The following is a 21,467-nucleotide window of genomic DNA, read 5'->3' as shown; positions in this document are numbered from 1 at the left end:
TGTCACCCTTGCGACCGTGTGACCCGTGTGTCCGTGCACAGGGTCAGACTCGCGGCGCGTCCATCGGGGTCAGGGGGAGCAGTACAACGCCCAGTCCAGCTGAGCACGCTCCAAGGGCGAAGCCTGGTGGCTTGGGCCTCAGGGACATCGTGCCAACGCTCCACGTCCCATGATTGGGGGACCGTGGGAGTGCCGGGCACCGATGCCACCCACAGCTTGACATGGACCCCCGCCCACGCGGCCTCTTAGCAGCGCCTCAGGGTCACCATCGTTTCTACTTGGATGCCAGGCCCCGGGGCCATGTGGAGGCAGGACCGAGCGTGTGAGGAGAGAGAGGATCGCACACGCATGGAGCTGGAGGAGCTGTGGCTCCTCGAGGGCCTCCCTGGGGTTCAGGCTTGACCCTGGCCCAGTCTGGCCCCTTGTTGCCCAGCTGACTGGTGCCCCACGTCATCCCGCAGGCTCATTGCCCTGGGCAGGCTGCACGTCAGCCACCCAGCAGGCCAGCAGGTCAATACCCCACCCAGGGGGTCTCAGGACCCGCACTGCATCCCCACAGGGGGCCGGACCCGGGAACCCTTGGCACACCCCCTCTCTCTGGGGGCGGGGCCAGCTTGGCTTGGCCAGCTCCAGGCCTGAAGACAGGCAGGGAGGCCCAAGTCGGGCCCAGGAATGGCCCCAGGGCAGGTGCCAGCGGTATTTGTCACACAGGGCAGGCAGGTGGAGGCCAGATAGCAGGTCAGAGACCAGCCAAGGGGGTGCATTCAGAGCAGGCTTGGCCATGGCTCAGCAACGAGGTCTCCTGAGGAGCAGGACCATGGCCGAGGTGCCTTGTGCCAGCCTGTCAGGGCAGCAGCTCAGGGCATTTACATAACGTCAGGACTTCCTGCTGGGGACAGGGAACGTTGTGCATAATCGGCCATGGCCTGGTGACAACTGCCAGACACCTGGCCGCTGTGTGTGAATACAAACATTGCGGGATAGGACCTGGCACCCCGGAGATGCCTCCCCGAGGACCCAAATGCTGGTTCTCGGGCATCCCTGAGTGCTCTGTGCGAGCAGTCCATGGTGGCCTGGATCAAACCCCGGGCCCCAGCAGTCACTTCCCTCCCAGGACACCATGCAGGGTCCCCGCATCCAGCCACAACTGTCCCACAGGGCCTGCTCCTGGGACTTGTGTCAAGGCCACCAGCCTCAGGATGGCGGGTGCTCCTCCCCCCCCTCGTGGGGCAACCGACTTTCTGCACTGCCTGCCTCCAGGGTCCCCAAAGGCCTTCCTGCCCAGCTGTTTGCAAAATCCTCATGTGAGCCAGGGGGCCTGTGAGGGTGTGGGGGAACATCCCGGTTACCACCACTGTCACCCACTACACTATCCTCTGCTCAAAGTGCCCATTTCAGGACCCTAGGGTCCCGGCGGCTCTGGGGATGGCTGATAGGTACACACCCCGTCTCTGCCTCTGCCTCTGCCTCAGCCTCAGAGAGCCAACCTGGCAGTGGCCATCACGAGGACACCGGCTTCACAGAACGATGGCTATGACCCAGGAGTTCTCTGACAATACCCACCTGGCACAGTCGCCAGGGTCACCAGATAGGAGAGTCGTTTACCGGCCCTTAGGACATGCCCCGCCACGGCAGCCTGGTCAGCACCCCTGGGAGCACAGGTAGGCAGAGAGGGCATCCCCATCTGGAGACACCCACAGCAACATGAGCACCCGTGATCAGCAGCACTGGGGAGGGAGCGATTGGAAGTGGGGAGACAGGACCAAGACCCAAGGTCTGCAGGCTGAGGCCAACGGTCAGGAGAGACAGGGCAGGGCGGGCAGCAGGGGCTATGGGGGCTGCCGGCTGGCCCCAGGAGCAGGACACCCCAAATCCCAGCCCGGCCACTGGGCAGTGGGCTGCCGGCCTCCCGAAGGAACCTTGTGCGGGGCCTGAGGGGATTGATGGCCGTGTCTCCGGGACCCAAGGGTCAGGTGGCAGGAAGGACTGCCCACCGGCCCTCTCTGCGGGGCACAGAGGCTCCTCTGCAGAACTCCCCCAAGCACCCACCAGCTGTGGGGCAGGTGCTTCCAAGGCAGGATCACATCTGATTGTCACTACTTTGCACACTCACCTGGCTGTGGTGGTTCAGGGGGAGGGATCCCTCCTCACTCCTAGCACCTTGCTGCAATTCGCATGGCAAGAACCTCGAAAATCTCCACGGGTTGACAATGTGCTCTTTCCCCTGATGCACTGGCATCTGCCTGGCTCTGCTATTGTCCCATTTCAGGAGAGACCGGCACACGGGACCACTGGCAAATGAGGACCGTTAGTGGTTGGGAGAAGGTCCAGCCTTATTGTGACGTCCACCATCACACCCCCTGCCCTAAGAATTTCCGTTCCCGTGACATATCCCAGGATGGGAGAGCAAGGGGAACCGAAGAGAAACTGAGCAGAATGAGCTGTCTGCACACGACCCTCCCAGACCACATAGGATTCAATGGCCGTGACGCTGGGGCAGGCTTCTTGCCCCACTGGGGGCAACACAGAGCTCCCACAATTTCAGGAAAAGCTCTGGGCTGGTGGGCTGGTGCAGGTCTCAGGGCACCCCTCCCCGCCTTCCTGTGGCATAGTGGCCACTAGACAGTCCCCGAAGGCGGTGTGACCACGGGTCCCCGTGTCCCCCGTGCTCACACACAGGGCCTTGCAGGGAGCAGAGCTCAGCCGCTGTGTGGCTATGAGGGAGCCGCCAGCAGGGCTCTCTGGCCTCAGTCAGGACCCTTCTCTCCCGTTCCGGCAAAACCAAGTGAATGCACGAGCTCACATCACGTTACTTTGGAAAATAGGCACACGGCAAGGGTAAGAAGCAAAAGTGAACAAGGTTTATTTTCCTATTTCCACACTCCAGCACTTGCCTGCTGCACTCTTGCCCTTTCCAACAGATTCCAACGCCATTTCCCTGTGATTTCATCCAGAACCCAAACAAGGAGGGAAGGTCTCCCAACTTGTATCCAGGGCAGACAAAACTCTTAACTCTTGAACTGGGGGGCTGTCAGGGTAGCACAGTGGTTTAGCGCCAACTTCAGCCCTGGGCATGATCCTGGAGACCCGGGATCAAGCCCTATGTCAGGCTCTCTGCTTCTCCCTCTGCCTGTGTCTCTGCCTCTCTCCCTCTCTCTGCACTCTGTGTATTCTCATAAATAAATAAATAAATAAATAAATAAATAAATAAATAAATAAATCTTTAAAAATATATTGAACTGGGGAAGTACGAACGCGAAGGGGTGCGTGTCACTCACACACGGGGCTGCGGAACCTTCTATCCCAAGGAACAAACAGGGAGAGCTTCCTCAAGGAAACCAAGCTCTGGAAGTCGGGGTCATCGTAGAGCCCAGGCCCCAGAGAAGCTCTTGGCCCTGCTTTCCCCCAAAATGCCCTGGCCCTTAACTCCTGAGAATGCCCAGGACTTTCTCTTTACAAATCCAACGAGACAACACCGGGAGGAAGCACCCTAAGGCCTCCCTTCATGCCGGAACCACAAAAGCTTGAAAAGGGACTGGCTGCCCCTGGGGCTGTGGCCCCTTTTCCTTATCTCAGAATCTTTCCTCACAGGACCAGGGAGAACCCCAGGTTCTTGCTACCGATCTGGAGCAGAAAGTCCATGACCTGCACCTGGCTGGTTTCCTCGTAGGCTCTGGGCCCCCAGAGGAACTCATTGCGGGCAGGGTCACTGCCCGCCACCTGCCGGCGCTCCAGGTAGCCTTCCTGCACCCAGACATTGGTGAGGCGATCCACGGGCTCCCCATAGATGGTGTTCTCTTGGCCATCGTACACCGCTGTGAACCCCAGAGTCTCCCACACCTCCTCCTCAAGGACACATCCATCCTGCAGTAGGATAAACCCCAGGATCAGCCCCAGGAGGCTGGTCTTGGGGATACCCCACTGATCGCTCAGCATCCCATCCCAGGTGAGGCCCAGGATGGGGTTGAGGACGTAGGAGTGCTCGCTGGGATCCACTTCAATCACATCCAGGCCAAAGACCAGCCGCAAGCAGATGGACGCTTGGCTCAAGATGGCGGGGAAGTCGTCCTGGTATTCTGGGGAGAAGACCTCCAGCATCTCTGCCTTGCTGAAGGACTCCTTGGTGCGATACTTGAGGAGCAGGAATACCACCAGGGCAGCCGTCTTCATGCGGAAACTGCCCTCCACCAAGGGCTCCTCATCTCCCGCCTCCCCTGGGCCGCTGGGGCCAGGAGGCTCGGGCTGGCCAAGGCCACCAGCTGCCCCACCACTGGGGGAGGGGTCGGCACTCTGAGAGCTCTGGGGAGCACTCAAGGCCCCGGCAGCAGCAGACCCCTCCTCTGGGGGGCCACAGACCATGCCAGAGAAGGACAAGGAAGGGGAAGAGGAGGAGGAGGAGGAGGAGAAGGAGGAGGAGGAGGAGGGGGAGGAGGAGGAGGAGGAGGACAGAAAGAGATGAGATAGGGGGTCTGGTGGAGATGGGGGAGAGGGGGGAGGTGGAGCCTCCTCCTCCCCTTCCTCCTCTTCCTCAGCCCCAGACAGCTGGGCATCCACCAGGCCCTGGGCCTCCTCTAGGTCTTCTCCCTGCTTCCAAAGCTCGCTGCTATTCCTCAGGGGCATGGTGTCAGATTTGGGCTGAACCTGAAGACAGAGTTGGGAGAGCTTGTCAGGGGGCAGCCCAGCCAAGATACTCCGAGGTGCCAGGGCTGACAGGGGACCGTGCCGGGCTCCCCTGCAGAGGGCTCCCGTGTTGGGCTGGGAGAGCTCCTGACACCAGGCTCAGAGAGAGCGTGCCCCTCACCTGGACAAGTGGCTCTGGCCCGTGCCTCCTCAGCTCTGTGTCCTGAGGGGCCCCCGCGTCAGACCAAGGCCTCCGATGCCAGTTCTTGAAGTCCCTGCACGAGGGAAGGAGGAGGGTCCTCAGGGTGCAGACTGCCAGCCCAGCCCTGGGGCCCAGTGTGGACAGGAGGGCTGGCTTACAGTCTGGGAGGTCCCCGGCAGTCCAGGTGGGACAGTCCCCCTCTGGGCCTCTCAAGGGTCTGCCCCGGCCCTGTCCTTCTCAGGCCAAACATCCCTGCAAGAAAACAGGGCCTCGACACTCCGCAGGAGGAAGCCAGGGCCCCAGCCCAGGCCACACTTGCCAAAGTCCAGGGCCAGCCCTGGCTTCCATCTGGGCTGGGATGGGGTGCCTCTGTGTCTTCACCTGGACCCCACACAAGGCCTGGGAAGACCCTCCGGCTAGCCCTGAGGCCACCCTCTTTGCACCTTCCTTGCAAGGGCCCCTGTCACGACCCCCCACCAGCCAAAGTCCAGAGAAATCAGTTGGGCCACCCATCCCGCCTCTCCCCATGGCCCACACATGGTCCCTAGGGATCCTGCTGTGGGAGGCATCCCCTCATTTCTCACCTCGATCCCCGCCAGGGCCTGGACCAGGGCCATGGCAGGGCACCTGCCTCCTCTGCTGACCTGAATCCAGACCCTCAGGCCCAGGCCTGCCCCTCCCTGAGCCCAGGGATCTGGAGAGGAGGAGGGGCTCTGCGGGACAGGCTGCACCACGGGTTCCCTTCCCAGGGCTGCCAGGGAAGGGCACCCATATTTGGGGCCATGACCTCCTGGGCCTGATAGCTGTCTTTGGGGCCATACACCCCTTCTATGCGGGGTGGGCGGGGTTCCTCAGAAGACTCTTGGGCAGGCCCTGGGACTCCCAGGCATCTATCACCCAGGTGGGCTTCCTCCCACACTCTGACTGGGACCTCTCCCAGTGGGGTCCTCAACACCATGAGAACTGGGAGAGGAGCAGGGAGAGGTACCCTGTTATGTCCTATGTCCCCATCCTGTCCTGTGTCCCCTGCCAGGCAGGTCACAGCCGCAAAGCCCCTCCCCCCCACAATCCCTCAGCAATATCAGGAAGGGCTGGCTTGGAGACTGGCCCCTCTGTCCTGGGGCACAGATGCCTTCAGGCTCCCGGGAGGGTCCTCAGCATTATCCTGCCAGGACCTGCTCTTCCTCTGGTCCCCCATCCTCCCATAGAGGACACGTGACCCTCACATCAAGACCATACCAACCCCAGGTCAGCCCACCTTCCTGCCGCCCACCCGCCCCAGGGACAAGTGAGCATGCCACTGAGGGCCAGCGCTCTCCCATCCTCGGTGGGCTGCCCACAGGGCACGGCCTCCCTCTACTGCACTGTCTTCTTTGGTCACGGGCCGGGTGGGGCCAGCCAGGCGTCCCCAGGGTCCTCACCCTGACTCCCCACAGGCCGAGTGTCCTCCAAACACACCCTCACCCCAACCACCCCCGAGGCCCTGCTCCACTGAAGCATAAGCCCTCAGGCTCTAACACCCAGACGTGGACGTCAGGATGGAAGCATGGGCTCATCTTGCATGGGGACCTTCTTCCTCCCTGGACTGCATGTGCTGGGGCCCAGGGTCCGTCACTCCTCCCTGTGGTCCTCACCTTCAATCCCTTTAGGCCCCAGGTTGGCTGTGGGCGGGCACCTACCCAGCTCCTTCCGCCAAGCCCCCAGGCTCTAGGAGACTTGGCTGGCAAGCCAGGGCAGCCCAAGGTGATCATCGGCCCGGGGGGCTCCCAGGACCCAGTCTAGTCTGTGTCCCTAGGGCTTCAGTGCCCCTGTGGTACTGGCCTTAGCCGCCAGCCACACGTGGGCCATTGCCCCTCACCCCACCCGACCCCACCACCGCCCACACCCTGGAGGCAGTGGTCCAGCCCAATGGCCACAGTGTGGGAGGCCCCATCGCACCAAGGGCCATGCAGTTCAGGACTTGTCCACGCCCCCCCCCTCGGCAGCCTCCCGAGGCTGAAGCAGGGGCAGGGCGGTGGTGCTGGGGGCTCCCTGGGGACCCACTCCCTCGGGGGTCTCAGTCCCTCGGGTGTCCTCCCTCCAGCCCTAGGAGACCCCGGGCCCCTCAGGCAGCCGTCCTGAGGCCGGGCCGCTCACACCAAGGCCCTCCCCTCCGCCCGGACCGCAATGGAGACAGGGAGTGACTGTCTTTCCATCAAGACCGCAACCCAGCCCGGGGACTTCCCAGGGCTCACAGAGGGGGCTGAGCTGGGGGGCGGGGGACAGGCTCCCTGGGCCCTTCTACCCACCCCTGCTGGCGGGGCTCCCTGGGCACCTGGACCTCTGCCGGGCTCCACTCGGCCTGCCTCCCGGGACTGACTGTGGACTGGGGTGCGGGGTCCCTCCGTCCTCCATGGACATCCTCGCCAGGAACCCAGCAGGACCTGAGCCCAACCTCTGCCCCCTCAGGGAGGCCCTGCTCTGAACACCAGCCCCCTGGTCTCTCAGAGCCCAGAAGCGGAGGGGAGGGGGGCCTCACCACGTGTTCCCATCCCCCCACCACGACCTTCCCGGGAATAACTCTGGGCTGGGGTGGGGGTCCCCCGGGCCTCTTCCGCATCCTCCCCGGGATTCCCAGCAGCACCCGGGGCCCTCCCCTTTGCCCACGTGTCCTAGGCCCTGCTCCTGACGCCAGGGGCCTGCAGTGTCTCGGGAGACCCGGATGTGGAAGTATGAGCACCCATACTCCCACGGAGGGCAAGTCCCTATCCCCCGGGGGGCCTCACAGCCCTTGTGACCCTCCGACAGGTTCCCCTCTGTCCCGCTCAGGGTCCATCGCTCAGTCCCCATAGCCCCGGGACCCTCCCTCCGCCCCCCTCAGCGTCTGCTCCCACCACACCAGGCCTCAGGCACTCGGGTACCCGGATGTGCCAGGCCTGCCGCACCCACCGCCACCATCCGGCCCCATCCCGCTCCTCCGCGGCCTTCCCGGGCTCACCATGGGCCCTGACCTCCGCCGGGTCCCCTCTGTCCCCCTCAGGGTCCATCCCTCGCCTCCCCTTAGCCCCTGGGCCCTCCCTCCGCCCCCCTCAGCGTCTGCTCCCGCCACACCAGGCCTCAGGCACTCGGGTACCCGGATGTGCCAGGCCTGCCACACCCGCCGCCACCATCGGGCTCCATCCTGCTCCCCCGCGACCTTCCCGGGCTGACCGTGGGCCCTGCCCTCCGCCGGGTCCCCTCTATCATGGGCTCTTGGGTCCCCTCTGTCCTGGGCTCCCGCCCCCACCGTCACTCCCTGTGTCCCTGCCCTTCTCAGGCCACTGCCCCAGGCCCCATCATCCAGGCCTCAGCTCGAAGCCGGGCCCCGCCTTCCCCCAGTGGTCTCTCAGGGTTCCTGACAGGCCCCACCCCCCCACACCCTGCCGCCCTCCGGGGCCCCTCCCCGCCCTCCGAGCCCCCTCCCGGGGCTACCTGCTGCCTGGCTGCCGCCGCCCGGGCCTGGCCTCCGTCCAGGGGACCCCACTGTGACCCCCCACACGAGGCCCTCCGCTGTCTCAGACCTCCGCGGCGGAAGTCGGCCCACGTCACATCCGGACCCCGTGCCAGGGTCCCTAAGGGCTGATTGCACGTCCGCTGGAGATGGGCTCCGCGGGGCGGTGGTAGGAGGACCCGTGTGGGAGGCTCCCTGGGTCCTCTCGCGGGGCCTCCCTCCCTGGACTCGCGAGATCTGCCTATTTTCCCATATTTATGTATTTAATAGGTCAAATTCTTTTCTCAGTACAGACACTTGGGGACTTGTATTACACTTTGGGTTAAAATCCAACACCATTCTATATATTTGTGTTGTTTAACTTGTTCCAGGTTTGGCCACTGGGCGCTCTTCCTGTTAGCTCCCTCTGTGTATACCTTCCTCATGCCCCTGGAAATGTTTTCATTGGTTTGTTTTTATGTAATTGTTTTTTTTTTAGCATTTCTTTATTTTCAGGCACTACAAGTTGATTCAGGCTCATCTTGCATATTTCCCTGTCCCATTTCTGGAATCAACAATTTTTCCATGGAGCCCTTGTTCCATTTACTATAGAATAGTATGGGAAACCTAGGTCTGTGCACTAAGTACGCACATTGCATCTGTGGTCATTGCTCCCAGGGCTCCTTGGCTGACAAGGAAGAAATTGCATGAGTGTTCACGACCCTGTGTGTATTCACATATGTATACAAATTTTAGATGTAATCATCTATATGTTCATTAAGCTACAGAAGAGTTTTTACTGATGTTTTTGGCTCTAATCCTCCACTATATATGTCACTATAGCTTCCTCCTCTACAGTGAAAAACCTTGAGATTTGGAAGTTGTTTATATGTCAGTGTCCTGTTGTCTCTGTCTATCATGGTTATCTCTGAAGGAGCTGCTGAAATAGAATTTGTGGATGGACTAAGCATCAGTTCAGCTCCAGAATACCCTGGAACCTCATCAACGTTATGCCTGCCCTCTAGCCTCTGAACTCTGATAAGGCTACCTGGCCCCTGTCTATGGAGCTCTTGAAAGGTCAAGAGTACCCGTTATTTGAGTGTCTGATCTGATGAGCAATTCGACTTTTGATGCTTTTGGGGGTTGAGATCATCTGTAACTGAGTTTGGTCTTCCTTATCTGTCTGGAAAGTATTTCTTTCCTACAAGATCATGAGCTACAGGGTAAGCTGGACCCCAAAATGAGTCTGTGTTTCCTCACCTTTATTTAGCTTTATGAATCAGAGCATGCTGTATGAGCTTTTGGTGTCTCAGTGCTTTTTCTCTATTCTATATTTGAATAGTCACTGGGAAGCTCCTCGAGGCTGGCAATTAGACTCTACCCAGAGGAAGGTCAGGATAGCTGGATGAAAAACAGACACCCCTCAGAATCGACAGCTTACAAACCTGTATATGTTACTCATCCTTAAAACTAACTTATATAATAATACACATTCTTCAGTGAGTGTTGGAAAGCCTAATTAGAAATTATGAAATGTGCCCAAGTTCTCAGATTAAAGGTGATACATCATTGGAAATCATGAGTTGATACTTTGACTGATTATGATCAATCAAGTAATAATGATACTCTCAAGCATTCCTTAAATAAATAGCATAAAATTGCCAATTTAAACTCTGCTATTGTGTAAAGTGTGAAATATTAATATTGTGTAAAGTTTTCCATAGTATTATTATTGTGTAAAGCTTTATTATTACTATAATATATTATGAAAGTAATATTTATTATTTATATAATATAAATAATATAATTATAAAATAATGATATATAATTATAATATATAATTATAATGGAAGTTACATATAAGTTAATAATAAATGTAAATATATAAGTATATAAAAAATATAATTGATATTATAATAACAATTAGATTATTCCATAAAGTTTTCCATCTTGTGTGAAGTTTTCCATATTAATACCTGAAGAATGTTGAAGGTATTGCTGTAATCACAAAAACTCTCAAATTGGCTGGAAACGAAGACAGTATACTAGATCACATTCTGTGATGTGGCATAGTATGGTATGACCTAACACAAACTGAAAGAACAACTGCAAAGACTGGGATTTTAATTTTGATTCCATACTTTGAAGGAAACTTCCACCGAATCACTAGGTGACAACTAAGCAAAGCTGTTTCGTTGAAAAGATAAAAAATATTGACACACATTTAGTAAGACAGAGAGAAAAATGAAGACTCAACTACTAAAATAAAAAATAGAAGTTGGGGTAGCATTACAGATCTTTTATTTAAAGGTATCCATCAAAAGATGATGGATAAAGAAGATGTGGTTTATGTATACAATGGAATATTACTCAGCCATTAGAAACAACAAATACCCACCATTTGCTTTGACATGAATGGAACTGGAGGGTATTATGCTTAGTGAAATGATTCAATCGGAGAAGGACAAACATTATATGTTCTCATTCATTGGGGAATATAAATAATAGTGAACAGGATTTGAAGGGAAGGGAGAAGAAATGGGTAGGAAATAGCAGAAAGGGAGACAGAACATAAAGACTCCTAACTCTGGGAAACGAACTAGGGGTGGTGGAAGGGGAGGAGGGCGGGGGGTGGGGGTGAAAGGGTGACGGGCACTGAAGGGGGCACTTGATGGGCTGAGCACTGGATATTATTCTGTATGTTGGCAAATTGAACACCAATAAAAAATGAGTTTATTATTAAAAAAAGAATATTTTATTAATTAATTAATTTATTTATTTATGAGAGATTCAGAGACATAGGCAGAGGGAGAAGCAGGCTCCCTGCGGGAAGCCTGATGTGGGACAGGACCCCAGGACCCCAGGATCACCTCCTGAACCAAAGGTAGATGCTGAGGCCCTGAGCCACCCAGGTGCCCCAGTATTATTGGTCTTAAGGAAACAAAAAGGATTGTAAGAGAGTACTCTGAACAATTATACTCCAAGAAATTATATAACCTAAATGAACTGGGTGCATTTTAAAAAACATAAACAACCAAAAGTAACTCAAGAAGAAAAGAGAATTCAAACAGATCTAACAGGTAAGGAGAATGAATCTGCGTTCAAAAATCTCACAAGAATGAACATCCCAAGACCAGGTGACTTCATTCATGAATTCCTCGAATACTTGAAAGAAGAACTTATACAAATCCTCAATTTCTTCCCACACTATGGAAGAGGAGGGAATACTTCCTATCTCGTTCTGTGACGTCAGTAGTACTAAGGTAGTAAAGCCTGACAAAGACATTAAAAAGAAAAAAAGGTAAACTAGCACTCTCTCATGATGAAAAATTTTCAAGAAACTAGAAATAAAACTTTAACATGATAAAAGGCATTCACAAAAAATCCACATCTAACATACTGAATGGTCAAAGACTGAAATTTTCCCATTAAGCCAAGAAATAAGAAAGAAGCCAAGGGCCGCCTAGGTGGCTCTGTTGGTTAAGCAGCTGGCTCTTGATTTCTACTCAGGTCATGATCTCAGGATTCTGAGATCAGGCCCAGCATTGGGTTCCATGCTCAGGGGCGTCTGCCTGAGATTCTTTCTCTCCCTCTTCCTCTCCCTCTCCCCCTCCCTCTCTCTCTAAAATAAATAACAAATGATATTATTTTAAAAGCCGAGAAACCCTGCTTTTGCTACCTTTATTTTTAATATACTGGAATTGCTAGCCAGAGTGATTAGGCAAAAAAATATTTTTTAACAAATAATAAATAAATAATCATAATAATAAAGACAAACAAAGTGGGGGGGGAGGAGTAAAAGCAGAATCAAATACTTAAAAATAAGTTTATCCAAGGAAATATAAGACATGTATACTACAACTTACAACATATTGCTCAAAGAATTTCAAGAAGTTTTCAGTATTTGGAAAGATATCTTGCATTCATGGAGCTGAAGACTTAATTTTGTTAAAATAGCAGTTGTACTAGAGGAATTTGCAGATTCAAAACAATCCCAATAAGAAATCCCAACAATCCGGCTTGAAGAAACGGAAAAGCTGATTCCAAAGTGTATATGGAGAGACACTTGGGTGGCTCAGGTGTTGAGCATCTGCCTTTGGCTCAGGTGGTGATCCCAAGGTCCTGGGATCGAGTACCACAGGGAGTCTGATTCTCCCTCTGCTTATGTCTCTACCTCTCTCTCTGTATTTCTCATGAATAAATAAATAAATCTAATAAAAATTAAATAAATAAGTAAATAAAGAGTCTATGGAGGGCAGATGCCCCTTTGGATAATTATGGTGGTATTCTTTGGGTAAATACCTTGTAGAAAAAAACCGAGATGTCCATCAATAGATGAATGGATAAAGAAGATATATATATAATGGAATATTACTGTCTGGCACATTGGTGGTAGGAATGAAAAATGTTGCAGCTGTTGTGAAAGATGTTTGCCAGTGGTAAAAGTCTATCAGTTTGTCAAAAAGTTAAACTTTTTAAAATTATATTTATATTTTTTATTTTAATTTATATGACTATCAGTTCCACTCCTATGTATATGCTCAAAAAAATGGAAAAGAGGTATTCAAACAAATACCTGTGTAGAAATGTTCACCAAAATTAACAGTAGCAAAAGAATGAAACGACCCAAATGTCCATCAATTTGTGAATGAATAAGCAGGCTGTATGGGGCTATAATGAAATATTCAGCCATAGAATTGGATGAAGTCCCTCTAGAGGCTTTGCCATGGATGCACCTGAAAGCTGCTGAGTGCAAGAAGCCAGAAACAAAGATATCATGTTGCAAATTCCGTTTATATCCAATGCACAGAACGGGTTTATTAATAGATAAAGCAGAGTAGCAGTTGACAGGGTTTGAGGGAGTAGGGAATGGGCAGTGATCACTGAACGGATGAGAGGTATGCTTTTGGCGTGATGCAAGTTCTTTGAAACCAGACAGAGGCCAATATCGTACAACACCGCAAATGTACGAAATGGCACTGAATTGGACACTATAGAATGACTTTATGTTACGTTTATTTACCATAAATAAATAAATAAATAAATAAATAAATAAATAAATATTGATAAATGCTCTGAAACAAGAAAACATGAATCTGCTGGAAAACAGATTTCTTTAATTGCCCTTTGCCCTCAACCTAGGGTCAAGTTCTGCGGCCTAACATGCTGGGTTAAAGGTCTAGCCCCAGCCTCTGCGTCTGGCCTCGTCTTCTGCCTTCCACCACACTGTAGCCTTTCTCTTTCCGTACATGGAACTGTTTTCTCTGACATTGAGCAACCGGGTCCTCATTATCTCAACTATGTTCACTGTTCATCCCACCTAGCAAACAGATGAGTGATTAGAGAATTGCTAAGTTCTACTCCTGTGAAACACAGATATACTAATTAGGGTACAAAACTCGTGTCCCCTTCGATGCGGTTTGGCTGTTCTTACAAGAAATATACACAGGATTGAATGAGTCCATATAACAGACACATTAGCATTGACCTGGAGCTTCTGTTAACGGGGTGACAGATGAATTTATGGAGCAAGGGAATCCGAGGATACTGGTGAGAGAGTCTAATTCAGGCTGCTGGCCATGCACACGGGAAAGACGGACAGCTGGGCACAGGCTAGTGATACAAACTTACTTAGGGGCCAGTAAAGATTTTTCAAGTGTGGCTGAGTCTTGTCTAGCTGGACATTCCAAGGCACTATCTCTACTACAGGTCAGATGCCAGAGAATGGCTGGTGGTGACAAGACTGATCAGTAAAAAGAAAATTGAACACCAGTCCAGGTGTGAGCTGCTGAGAGTATGACTAAGGCAGGGACTGGGGGTGGAGAGGACAGAGACACAGAATGTACTCACGAGCCCTTCACTGCTTTCCTCAGAGAGGACACTTTTCCAACAGCCACCTGCTGCCCACAAGCTTCACTTCCTCTTCAGTCCTGGAGCCATGTAATCAAAGACTACATTTTTCTTGAACTCCATCCTGCTTGCCAGCGAGGCTTCTCCTTTAGTTTAGCAAACCTAACTCCGGTTTTGGCTTGACTCACCCAGATGGCACCCCCAGATCTCAGTAAGAAGGACTACACAAGTGTGAGCAAAATCCTAAAACATCCCTAAAGAGTGACTGTGTCCCTTCTATCTCCACTACAGCGTCTCATATGATACTCTGGAAAATAGTCTGCAGGTTATGGTCCTTCACAGGTTGTTTAAGTGTTATAAGTTGGATTCTTTAAATTGGCAGAACTCTTTCTTCTTTTGAAATCCCTTGCAATCCCTGAATGAACAGCAAAGCCCAAGTTCACAGAATCCAAGAAAAGGACCACCCTAATCTAAAACCCTTCACCAACTGGACTCTGGGTCGTTCCCACTCTCCCTCCACAAAAAAAGACCATAGTACCCAAATAGGTTTTTCTACACACACACACACACACACACACACACACACACACACACACTCTGTGGAGAATCAAAGATGTCTTGAGTGTACGGAGCACAAATGTAAAGTGTGTTATCGAGGGATAAAGGACTCATGGCTACTGCAGCCTGGTGGAGTTTGAAACTCTATGGCACTCTCGATATGTGTGTATTGTGGGGGGCTTGAACATATGATTGGATTCTGGAAACAATGGAAGCATCCTCTATTTCAAGAAAACAAGCAATGGCTATTTTTGTGTTCCTTTTCAGCTTTGGTTGCCAGTTTCACTCTCAAACTACCAGACACATCCCACACACAGCCAGCCAGCCACAGACATGTGAAAACTCTTCCTACCATCTCCTGCTGGGTTCAGGAAGAACCTTATGGAATGAATGCTCTCTTCTCTTTCCCAGAGAGGCACTCGCTTTGGAATGCTTCATTCTTCTCTTTCTGCCTGTCTCTTCCCAGGCCAGTTTCATTAGTGTTACTGCACCTAAAATTAGTCTCAAGTATACGTAGGTATGCTAGATGGTTGTGAATATAGTTACTGAAAAGCATTGGCGTAAAGCTTCATGACGCCATGTTAGGCGATAATATTTTAGATATGACACAGTCTCTAGATGCTTGAGCTACCATAACAAAACACTATAGACTGGGTGGTTTACACAACAGTAATTTATTTCTCAAGGTTCTGGAGACTGGAAGTCCAAGACCAAGGTCTGGCAGGATTGAAATTCCAGTCAGAATCCCTCTCTTGTCTTGCATATGAGCACCTAGTTCTGCATCCTTCTATGTCTTTTTGTCTGTGCTCACAAACAGAAATATAGTATAAGCACACTAATCCCATCATGGGGATCCCACCACCATAAACTTGTCTAATTCTATCTCCCGAAGGCCTATGTCCAAATACCATCGCATGGGGAGGGCTTTAACCTGAATTTGTGGGTAGGGACACAGATCAGTCCATAGCAGATACCAACACCCAAATGACAAAAATATAGATAAATTAAATTCCATTAAAGTTAAAAATGCTTGTGCTTCAAAGGACATAATTTAAAATATACCACCCACAGATTGGGAGAAAATACTTGCTCATCATTTATAAATGTGTAGTATACAGAATATATAAGAACAGTTATGTGGATCCCTGTGGGGTTCAGCAGTTTCGAGTCTTGCTTTTGGCCCCAGGTGTGATCATGGCGTCCTGTGATCAAGTCCCATATGGGACTCCCTGCATGGAGCCTGCTTCTCCCTCTGCCTATGTCTCTGCCTCTCTCTCTATCTGTGTGTGTCTCTCATCAATAAATAAATAAAATATTTTTTAAAAAAGAACTGTTAAAACACAACAAAGAAAAGAAAAATCAACCAATTCTAAGAGGAGCAAAATATTTGAAAAGGTGTTTCTGCAAATAAGGTGTATAAATAACCAATAAGCACATGAAGAGATACTCAACAGGATCCTTAGGGAAATGCAAATCAAAACCACAATGAGCAAGGACTTCAAACTTGCTGGCTAAAATTAGAAGACACAAAGTAACAACTATTGGTGATGATATGAAGAAATTGAAATCTTCATATATTGCTAGTGGGAACGTAAAATGGTGCAGTCAGTGTGCAAAGCAGTCAGCAGTTCCTGCAAAAGTTAAACATAGAGTATAACCGTATTACCCATTGATACCACTCCCAAGTATATATCCAAGAGAAATGAAAGTATATGCCCACACAAAAACCCTATCGACAAATGTTCAATACACCTTTCCTTACACATGATAACCCGAATCAGGAAACAATTCCAACATCCATCAACCGAGGAATACAAAAAAGTAGGGCCTATCTACTTACTGTAATATTATTTGCCAGTACGAATAGATGAAATGCTGATACATGGTATAATATGGGTGAACCTTGAATACTGCATGCTTAGGCAGAAAAACTAGACACAAAAGACCACATATTTTATTATTGTATTCGTATGAAATATCCAGGCAATGCATGTCACTAGACACAAATAGTAGAGTAATGCTTGCCTAGGGCTAGGGAAAGGGTAATGGGAAGTCACTCTGAAAGTTGAGAGCCTTTTCCAGTGATGAAAATGCTCTGGAGTTAGATAGTGGTGATGGACCACAACCTAGTGAATAAAGTAAAAAGCACTGAATTGTACACTTTATTTTTATCTTTTAAAAAGGGTTTCTTTATTTATTTGAGATGGAGAGAATAAGAGAGAGAGGATACAGGCAGGGTAGAGGGGCAGAGGAAGAGGGAGAGGCAGACACCCCCTCATCTCCCACTGAATGGGGAGCCCGATGCAGGGCTCGATCCCAGGAAACCCGGATCATGACCTGAGCCGAAAGCAGACACTTAACCAACTGAGCCACCGAGGTGCCCCTGAATTGTATACTTTCAAATGGTAAATTAGATGGCATATGAATGAAATCTCAATAAAGTATAACAAAGTGAAAACAGGAGAGGAGAGGGAAAGATCACAGATGGAGAGGCTCTGGGTGGTGCAGCCTGCTGAGACTGCAGGCAGCTAAGACAGCGGGGACTCGGGGAAAACCCTGACATCACAGGCCCTATACTTACCACAGGGAAAGGCAGCTCACCACTGGAAGATTTTGAAACTTGTAGCAACAACAAACCTTGGACCCAGCTAAATTACGGAGTAGATGTGCTACTCCCCACACACTAACAGCCCAGAGAAGAAGAGGCATGCCAATTCCCAGTCATAAATGCTATTCACCTCAGTCTCTGCTGTACTCCTACAGATGATGTCTGGCTGCAAATCAATAAAAAATATTACATAAAACCAACACTCCAAAATCGAGAACAGTCGACCCACTGCCAATAGAAAAAAACAATAAATAGAACTGTACTCCAGGTGATCTATATTCTAGCTATATTAGGTAGAAATTTTTGTTTTATTGTTTTATTATTTTATTTACTGATTCAGAAACCACAGAGACAGGTAGAGACACAGGCAGAGGGAGAACCTGGCTCCCTGCAGGGAGCCTCACGTGGGCCTTCATCCCAGGACCTCGCTGACCACAACCTAAACCTTAAGTTTTGTTGACTGTTTCTATTGCTGTGCAGAAGCTTCTTATCTTGATGAAGTCACAATAATTCATTTTTGCTTTTGTTTTTCTTACCTTCATGGATGTATCTTGCAAGAAGTTGCTGTGGCCAAATTCAAAAATGGTGTTGCCTGTGTTCTCCTCTAGGATTTTGATGGAATCTTGTCTCACATTTAGATCTTTCATCCATTTTGAGTTTATCTTTGTGTATGGTGCAAGAGAGTGGTCTAGTTTCTTTTATTTATTTATTTATTTATTTATTTATTTATTTATTTATTTATTTATGTATTTAAAGATTCTATTTATTATTTTGTTTTTGTTTAAATTAATTTTTATTGGTGTTCAATTTACCAACATACAGAAAAACACGCGACAATTGTTCATCCCGTCAAGTGTCCGCCTCAGTGCCCGTCACCCATTCCCCTCCAACACCCTCCCTCCTCCCCTTTCACCACCCCTAGTTCGTTTCCCAGAGTTAGGAGTCCTTATGTTCTGTCTCCCTTCCTGATATTTCCCAACATTTCTTTTCCCTTCCTTTATATTCCCTTTCACTATTATTTATATTCCCCAAATGAATGAGAACATACACTGTTTGTCCTTCTCCGATTGACTTACTGCACTCAGGAAAATACCCTACAGTTCCATCCACGTTGAAGCAAATGGTGGGTATTTGTCGTTTCTAATGGCTGAGTAATATTCCATTGTATACATAAACCACAACTTCTTTATCCATTCATCTTTCGATGGACATCGAGGCTCCTTCCACAGTTTGGCTATTGTGGACATTGCTGCTAGAAACATCGGGGTGCAGGTGTCCCGACGTTTCATTGCATCTGAAACTTTGGGGTAAATCCCCAACAGTGCAACTGCTGGGTCGTAGGGCAGGTCTCTTTTTAACTCTTTGAGGAACCTGCACACAGTTTTCCAGAGTGGCTGCACCAGTTCACATTCCCACCAACAGTGTAAGAGGGTTCCCTTTTCTCCGCATCCTCTCCAACATTTGTTGTTTCCTGCCTTGTTAATTTTCCCCATTCTCACTGGTGTGAGGTGGGATCTCATGGTGGTTTTGATTTGTATTTCCCTGATGGCAAGTGATGCAGAGCATTTTCTCATGTCCATGTTGGCCATGTCCATGTCTTCCTCTGTGAGATTTCTCTTCATGTCTTTTGCCCATTTCATAATTGGATTGTTTGTTTCTTTGGTGTTGAGTTTAATAAGTTCTTTATAGATTTTGGAAACTAGCCCTTTATCTGATACGTCATTTGCAAATATCTTCTCCCATTCTGTAGGTTGTCTTTTAGTTTTGTTGACTGTATCCTGTGCTGTGCAAAAGCTTCTTATCTTGATGAAGTCCCAGTAGTTCATTTTTGCTTTTGTTTCTTTTGCCTTTGTGGATGTATCTTGCAAGAAGTTACTGTGGCTGAGTTCAAAAAGGGTGTTGCCTGTGTTCGCCTCTAGGATTTTGATGGAATCTTGTCTCACATTTAGATCTTTCATCCATTTTGAGTTTATCTTTGTGTATGGTGAAAGAGAGTGGTCCAGTTTCATTCTTCTGCATGTGGATGTCCAATTTTCCCAACACCATTTATTGAAGAGACTGTCTTTCTTCCAATGGATAGTCTTTCCTCCTTTATCGAATATTAGTTGACCATACAGTTCAGGGTCCACTCCTGGGTTCTCTATTCTGTTCCATTGATCTATGTGTCTGTTTTTGTGCCAGTACCACACTGTCTTGATGACCACAGCTTTGTAGTACAACCTGAAATCGGGCATTGTGATGCCCCCAGCTATGGTTTTCTTTTTTAAAATTCCCCTGGCGATTCGGGGTCTTTTCTGATTCCACACAAATCTTAAAATAATTTGTTCTAACTCTCTGAAGAAAGCCCATGGTATTTTGATAGGGATTGCATTAAAAGTGTAAATTGCCCTGGGTAACATTGACATTTTCACAATATTAATTCTGCCAATCCATGAGCATGGAATATTTTTCCATCTCTTTGTGTCTTCCTCAATTTCTTTCAGAAGTATTCTATAGTTTTTAGGGTATAGATTCTTTACCTCTTTGGTTAGGTTTATTCCTAGGTATCTTATGCTTTTGGGTGCAATTCTAAATGGGATTGACTCCTTAATTTCTCTTTCTTCAGTCTCATTGTTAGTGTATAGAAATGCCATTGATTTCTGGGCATTGATTTTGTATCCTGCCACGCTACCAAATTGCTGTATGAGTTCTAGCAATCTTGGGGTGGAGGCTTTTGGGTTTTCTATGTAGAGTATCATGTCATTGGCGAAGAGGGAGAGTTTGACTTCTTCTTTGCCAATTTGAATGCCTTTAATGTCTTTTTGTTGTCTGGTTGCTGAGGAGAGGACTTCCAGTACTATTTTGAATAGCAGTGGTGAGAGTGGACATCCCTGTCTTGTTCCTCATCTTAGGGGAAAGGCTCCCAGTGCTTCCCCAGTGAGAATGATATTTGCTGTGGGCTTTTCGTAGATGGCTTTTAAGATGTTGAGGAAAGTTCCCTCTATCCCTACACTCTGAAGAGTTTTGATCAGGAATGGATGCTGTATTTTGTCAAATGCTTTCTCTGCATCTAATGAGAGGATCATATGGTTCTTGGTTTTTCTCTTGCTGATATGATTAATCACATTGATTGCTTTATGAGTGTTGAACCAGCCTTGTGTCCCGGGGATAAATCCAACTTGGTCATGGTGAATAATTTTCTTAATGTGTTGTTGGATCCTATTTGCTAGTATCTTGTTGAGAATTTTTGCATCCATGTTCATCAGGGATATTGGTCTGTAATTCTCCTTTTTGGTGGGGTCTTTGTCTGGTTTCGGAATTAAGGTGATGCTGGCCTCATAGAACGAATTTGGAAGTACTCCATCTCTTTCTATCTTTCCAAACAGCTTTAGTAGAATAGGTATGGTTTCTTTAAACATTTGATAGAATTCCCCTGGGAAGCTATCTGGCCCTGGACTCTTGTGTCTTGGGAGGTTTTTGATGACTGCTTCAATTTCCTCCCTGGTTATTGGCCTGTTCAGGTTTTCTATTGCTTCCTGCTCCAGTTTTGGTAGTTTGTGGCTTTCCAGGAATGCGTCCATTTCTTCTAGATTGCCTAATTTATTGGCGTACAGCTGTTCATAATATGTTTTTAAAATTGTTTGTATTTCCTTGGTGTTGGTAGTGATCTCTCCTTTCCCATTCATGATTTTATTAATTTGAGTCTTCTCTCTCTTCTTTTTAATAAGGTTGGCTAATGGTTTATCTATCTTATTAATTCTTTCAAAGAACCAACTCCTGGTTCTGTTGATCTGTTCCACAGTTCTTTTGGTCTCGATTTCATTTAGTTCTCAAATTTTAATTAACTGTCTTCTTCTGCTGGGGGTAGGGTCCATTTGTTGCTTTTTCTCTAGTTCCTTTATGTGTAAGGTGAGCTTTTGAATTTGAGTTCTTTCCAGTTTTTGAATGGATGCTTGTATTGCGATGTATTTCCCCCTCAGGACTGCTTTTGCTTCATCCGAAAGATTTTGAACGGTTGTATCTTCATTCTCATTAGTTTCCATGAATCTTTTTAATTCTTCCTTAATTTCCTGGTTGACCTTTTCATCTTTTAGCAGGATGGTCCTTAACCTCCACGTGTTTGTGGTCCTTCCAAACTTCTTGTTGTGATTAAGTTCTAATTTCAAGGCATTATGCTCTGAGAATATACAGGGGACTATCCC

Source organism: Vulpes vulpes, chromosome X (genome assembly GCF_048418805.1).
Source record: "Vulpes vulpes isolate BD-2025 chromosome X, VulVul3, whole genome shotgun sequence".
Taxonomy (NCBI): Eukaryota; Metazoa; Chordata; class Mammalia; order Carnivora; family Canidae; genus Vulpes; species Vulpes vulpes.
The sequence above is the reverse complement of the archived record's forward strand: the minus strand, read 5'-3'. Positions refer to the sequence as shown.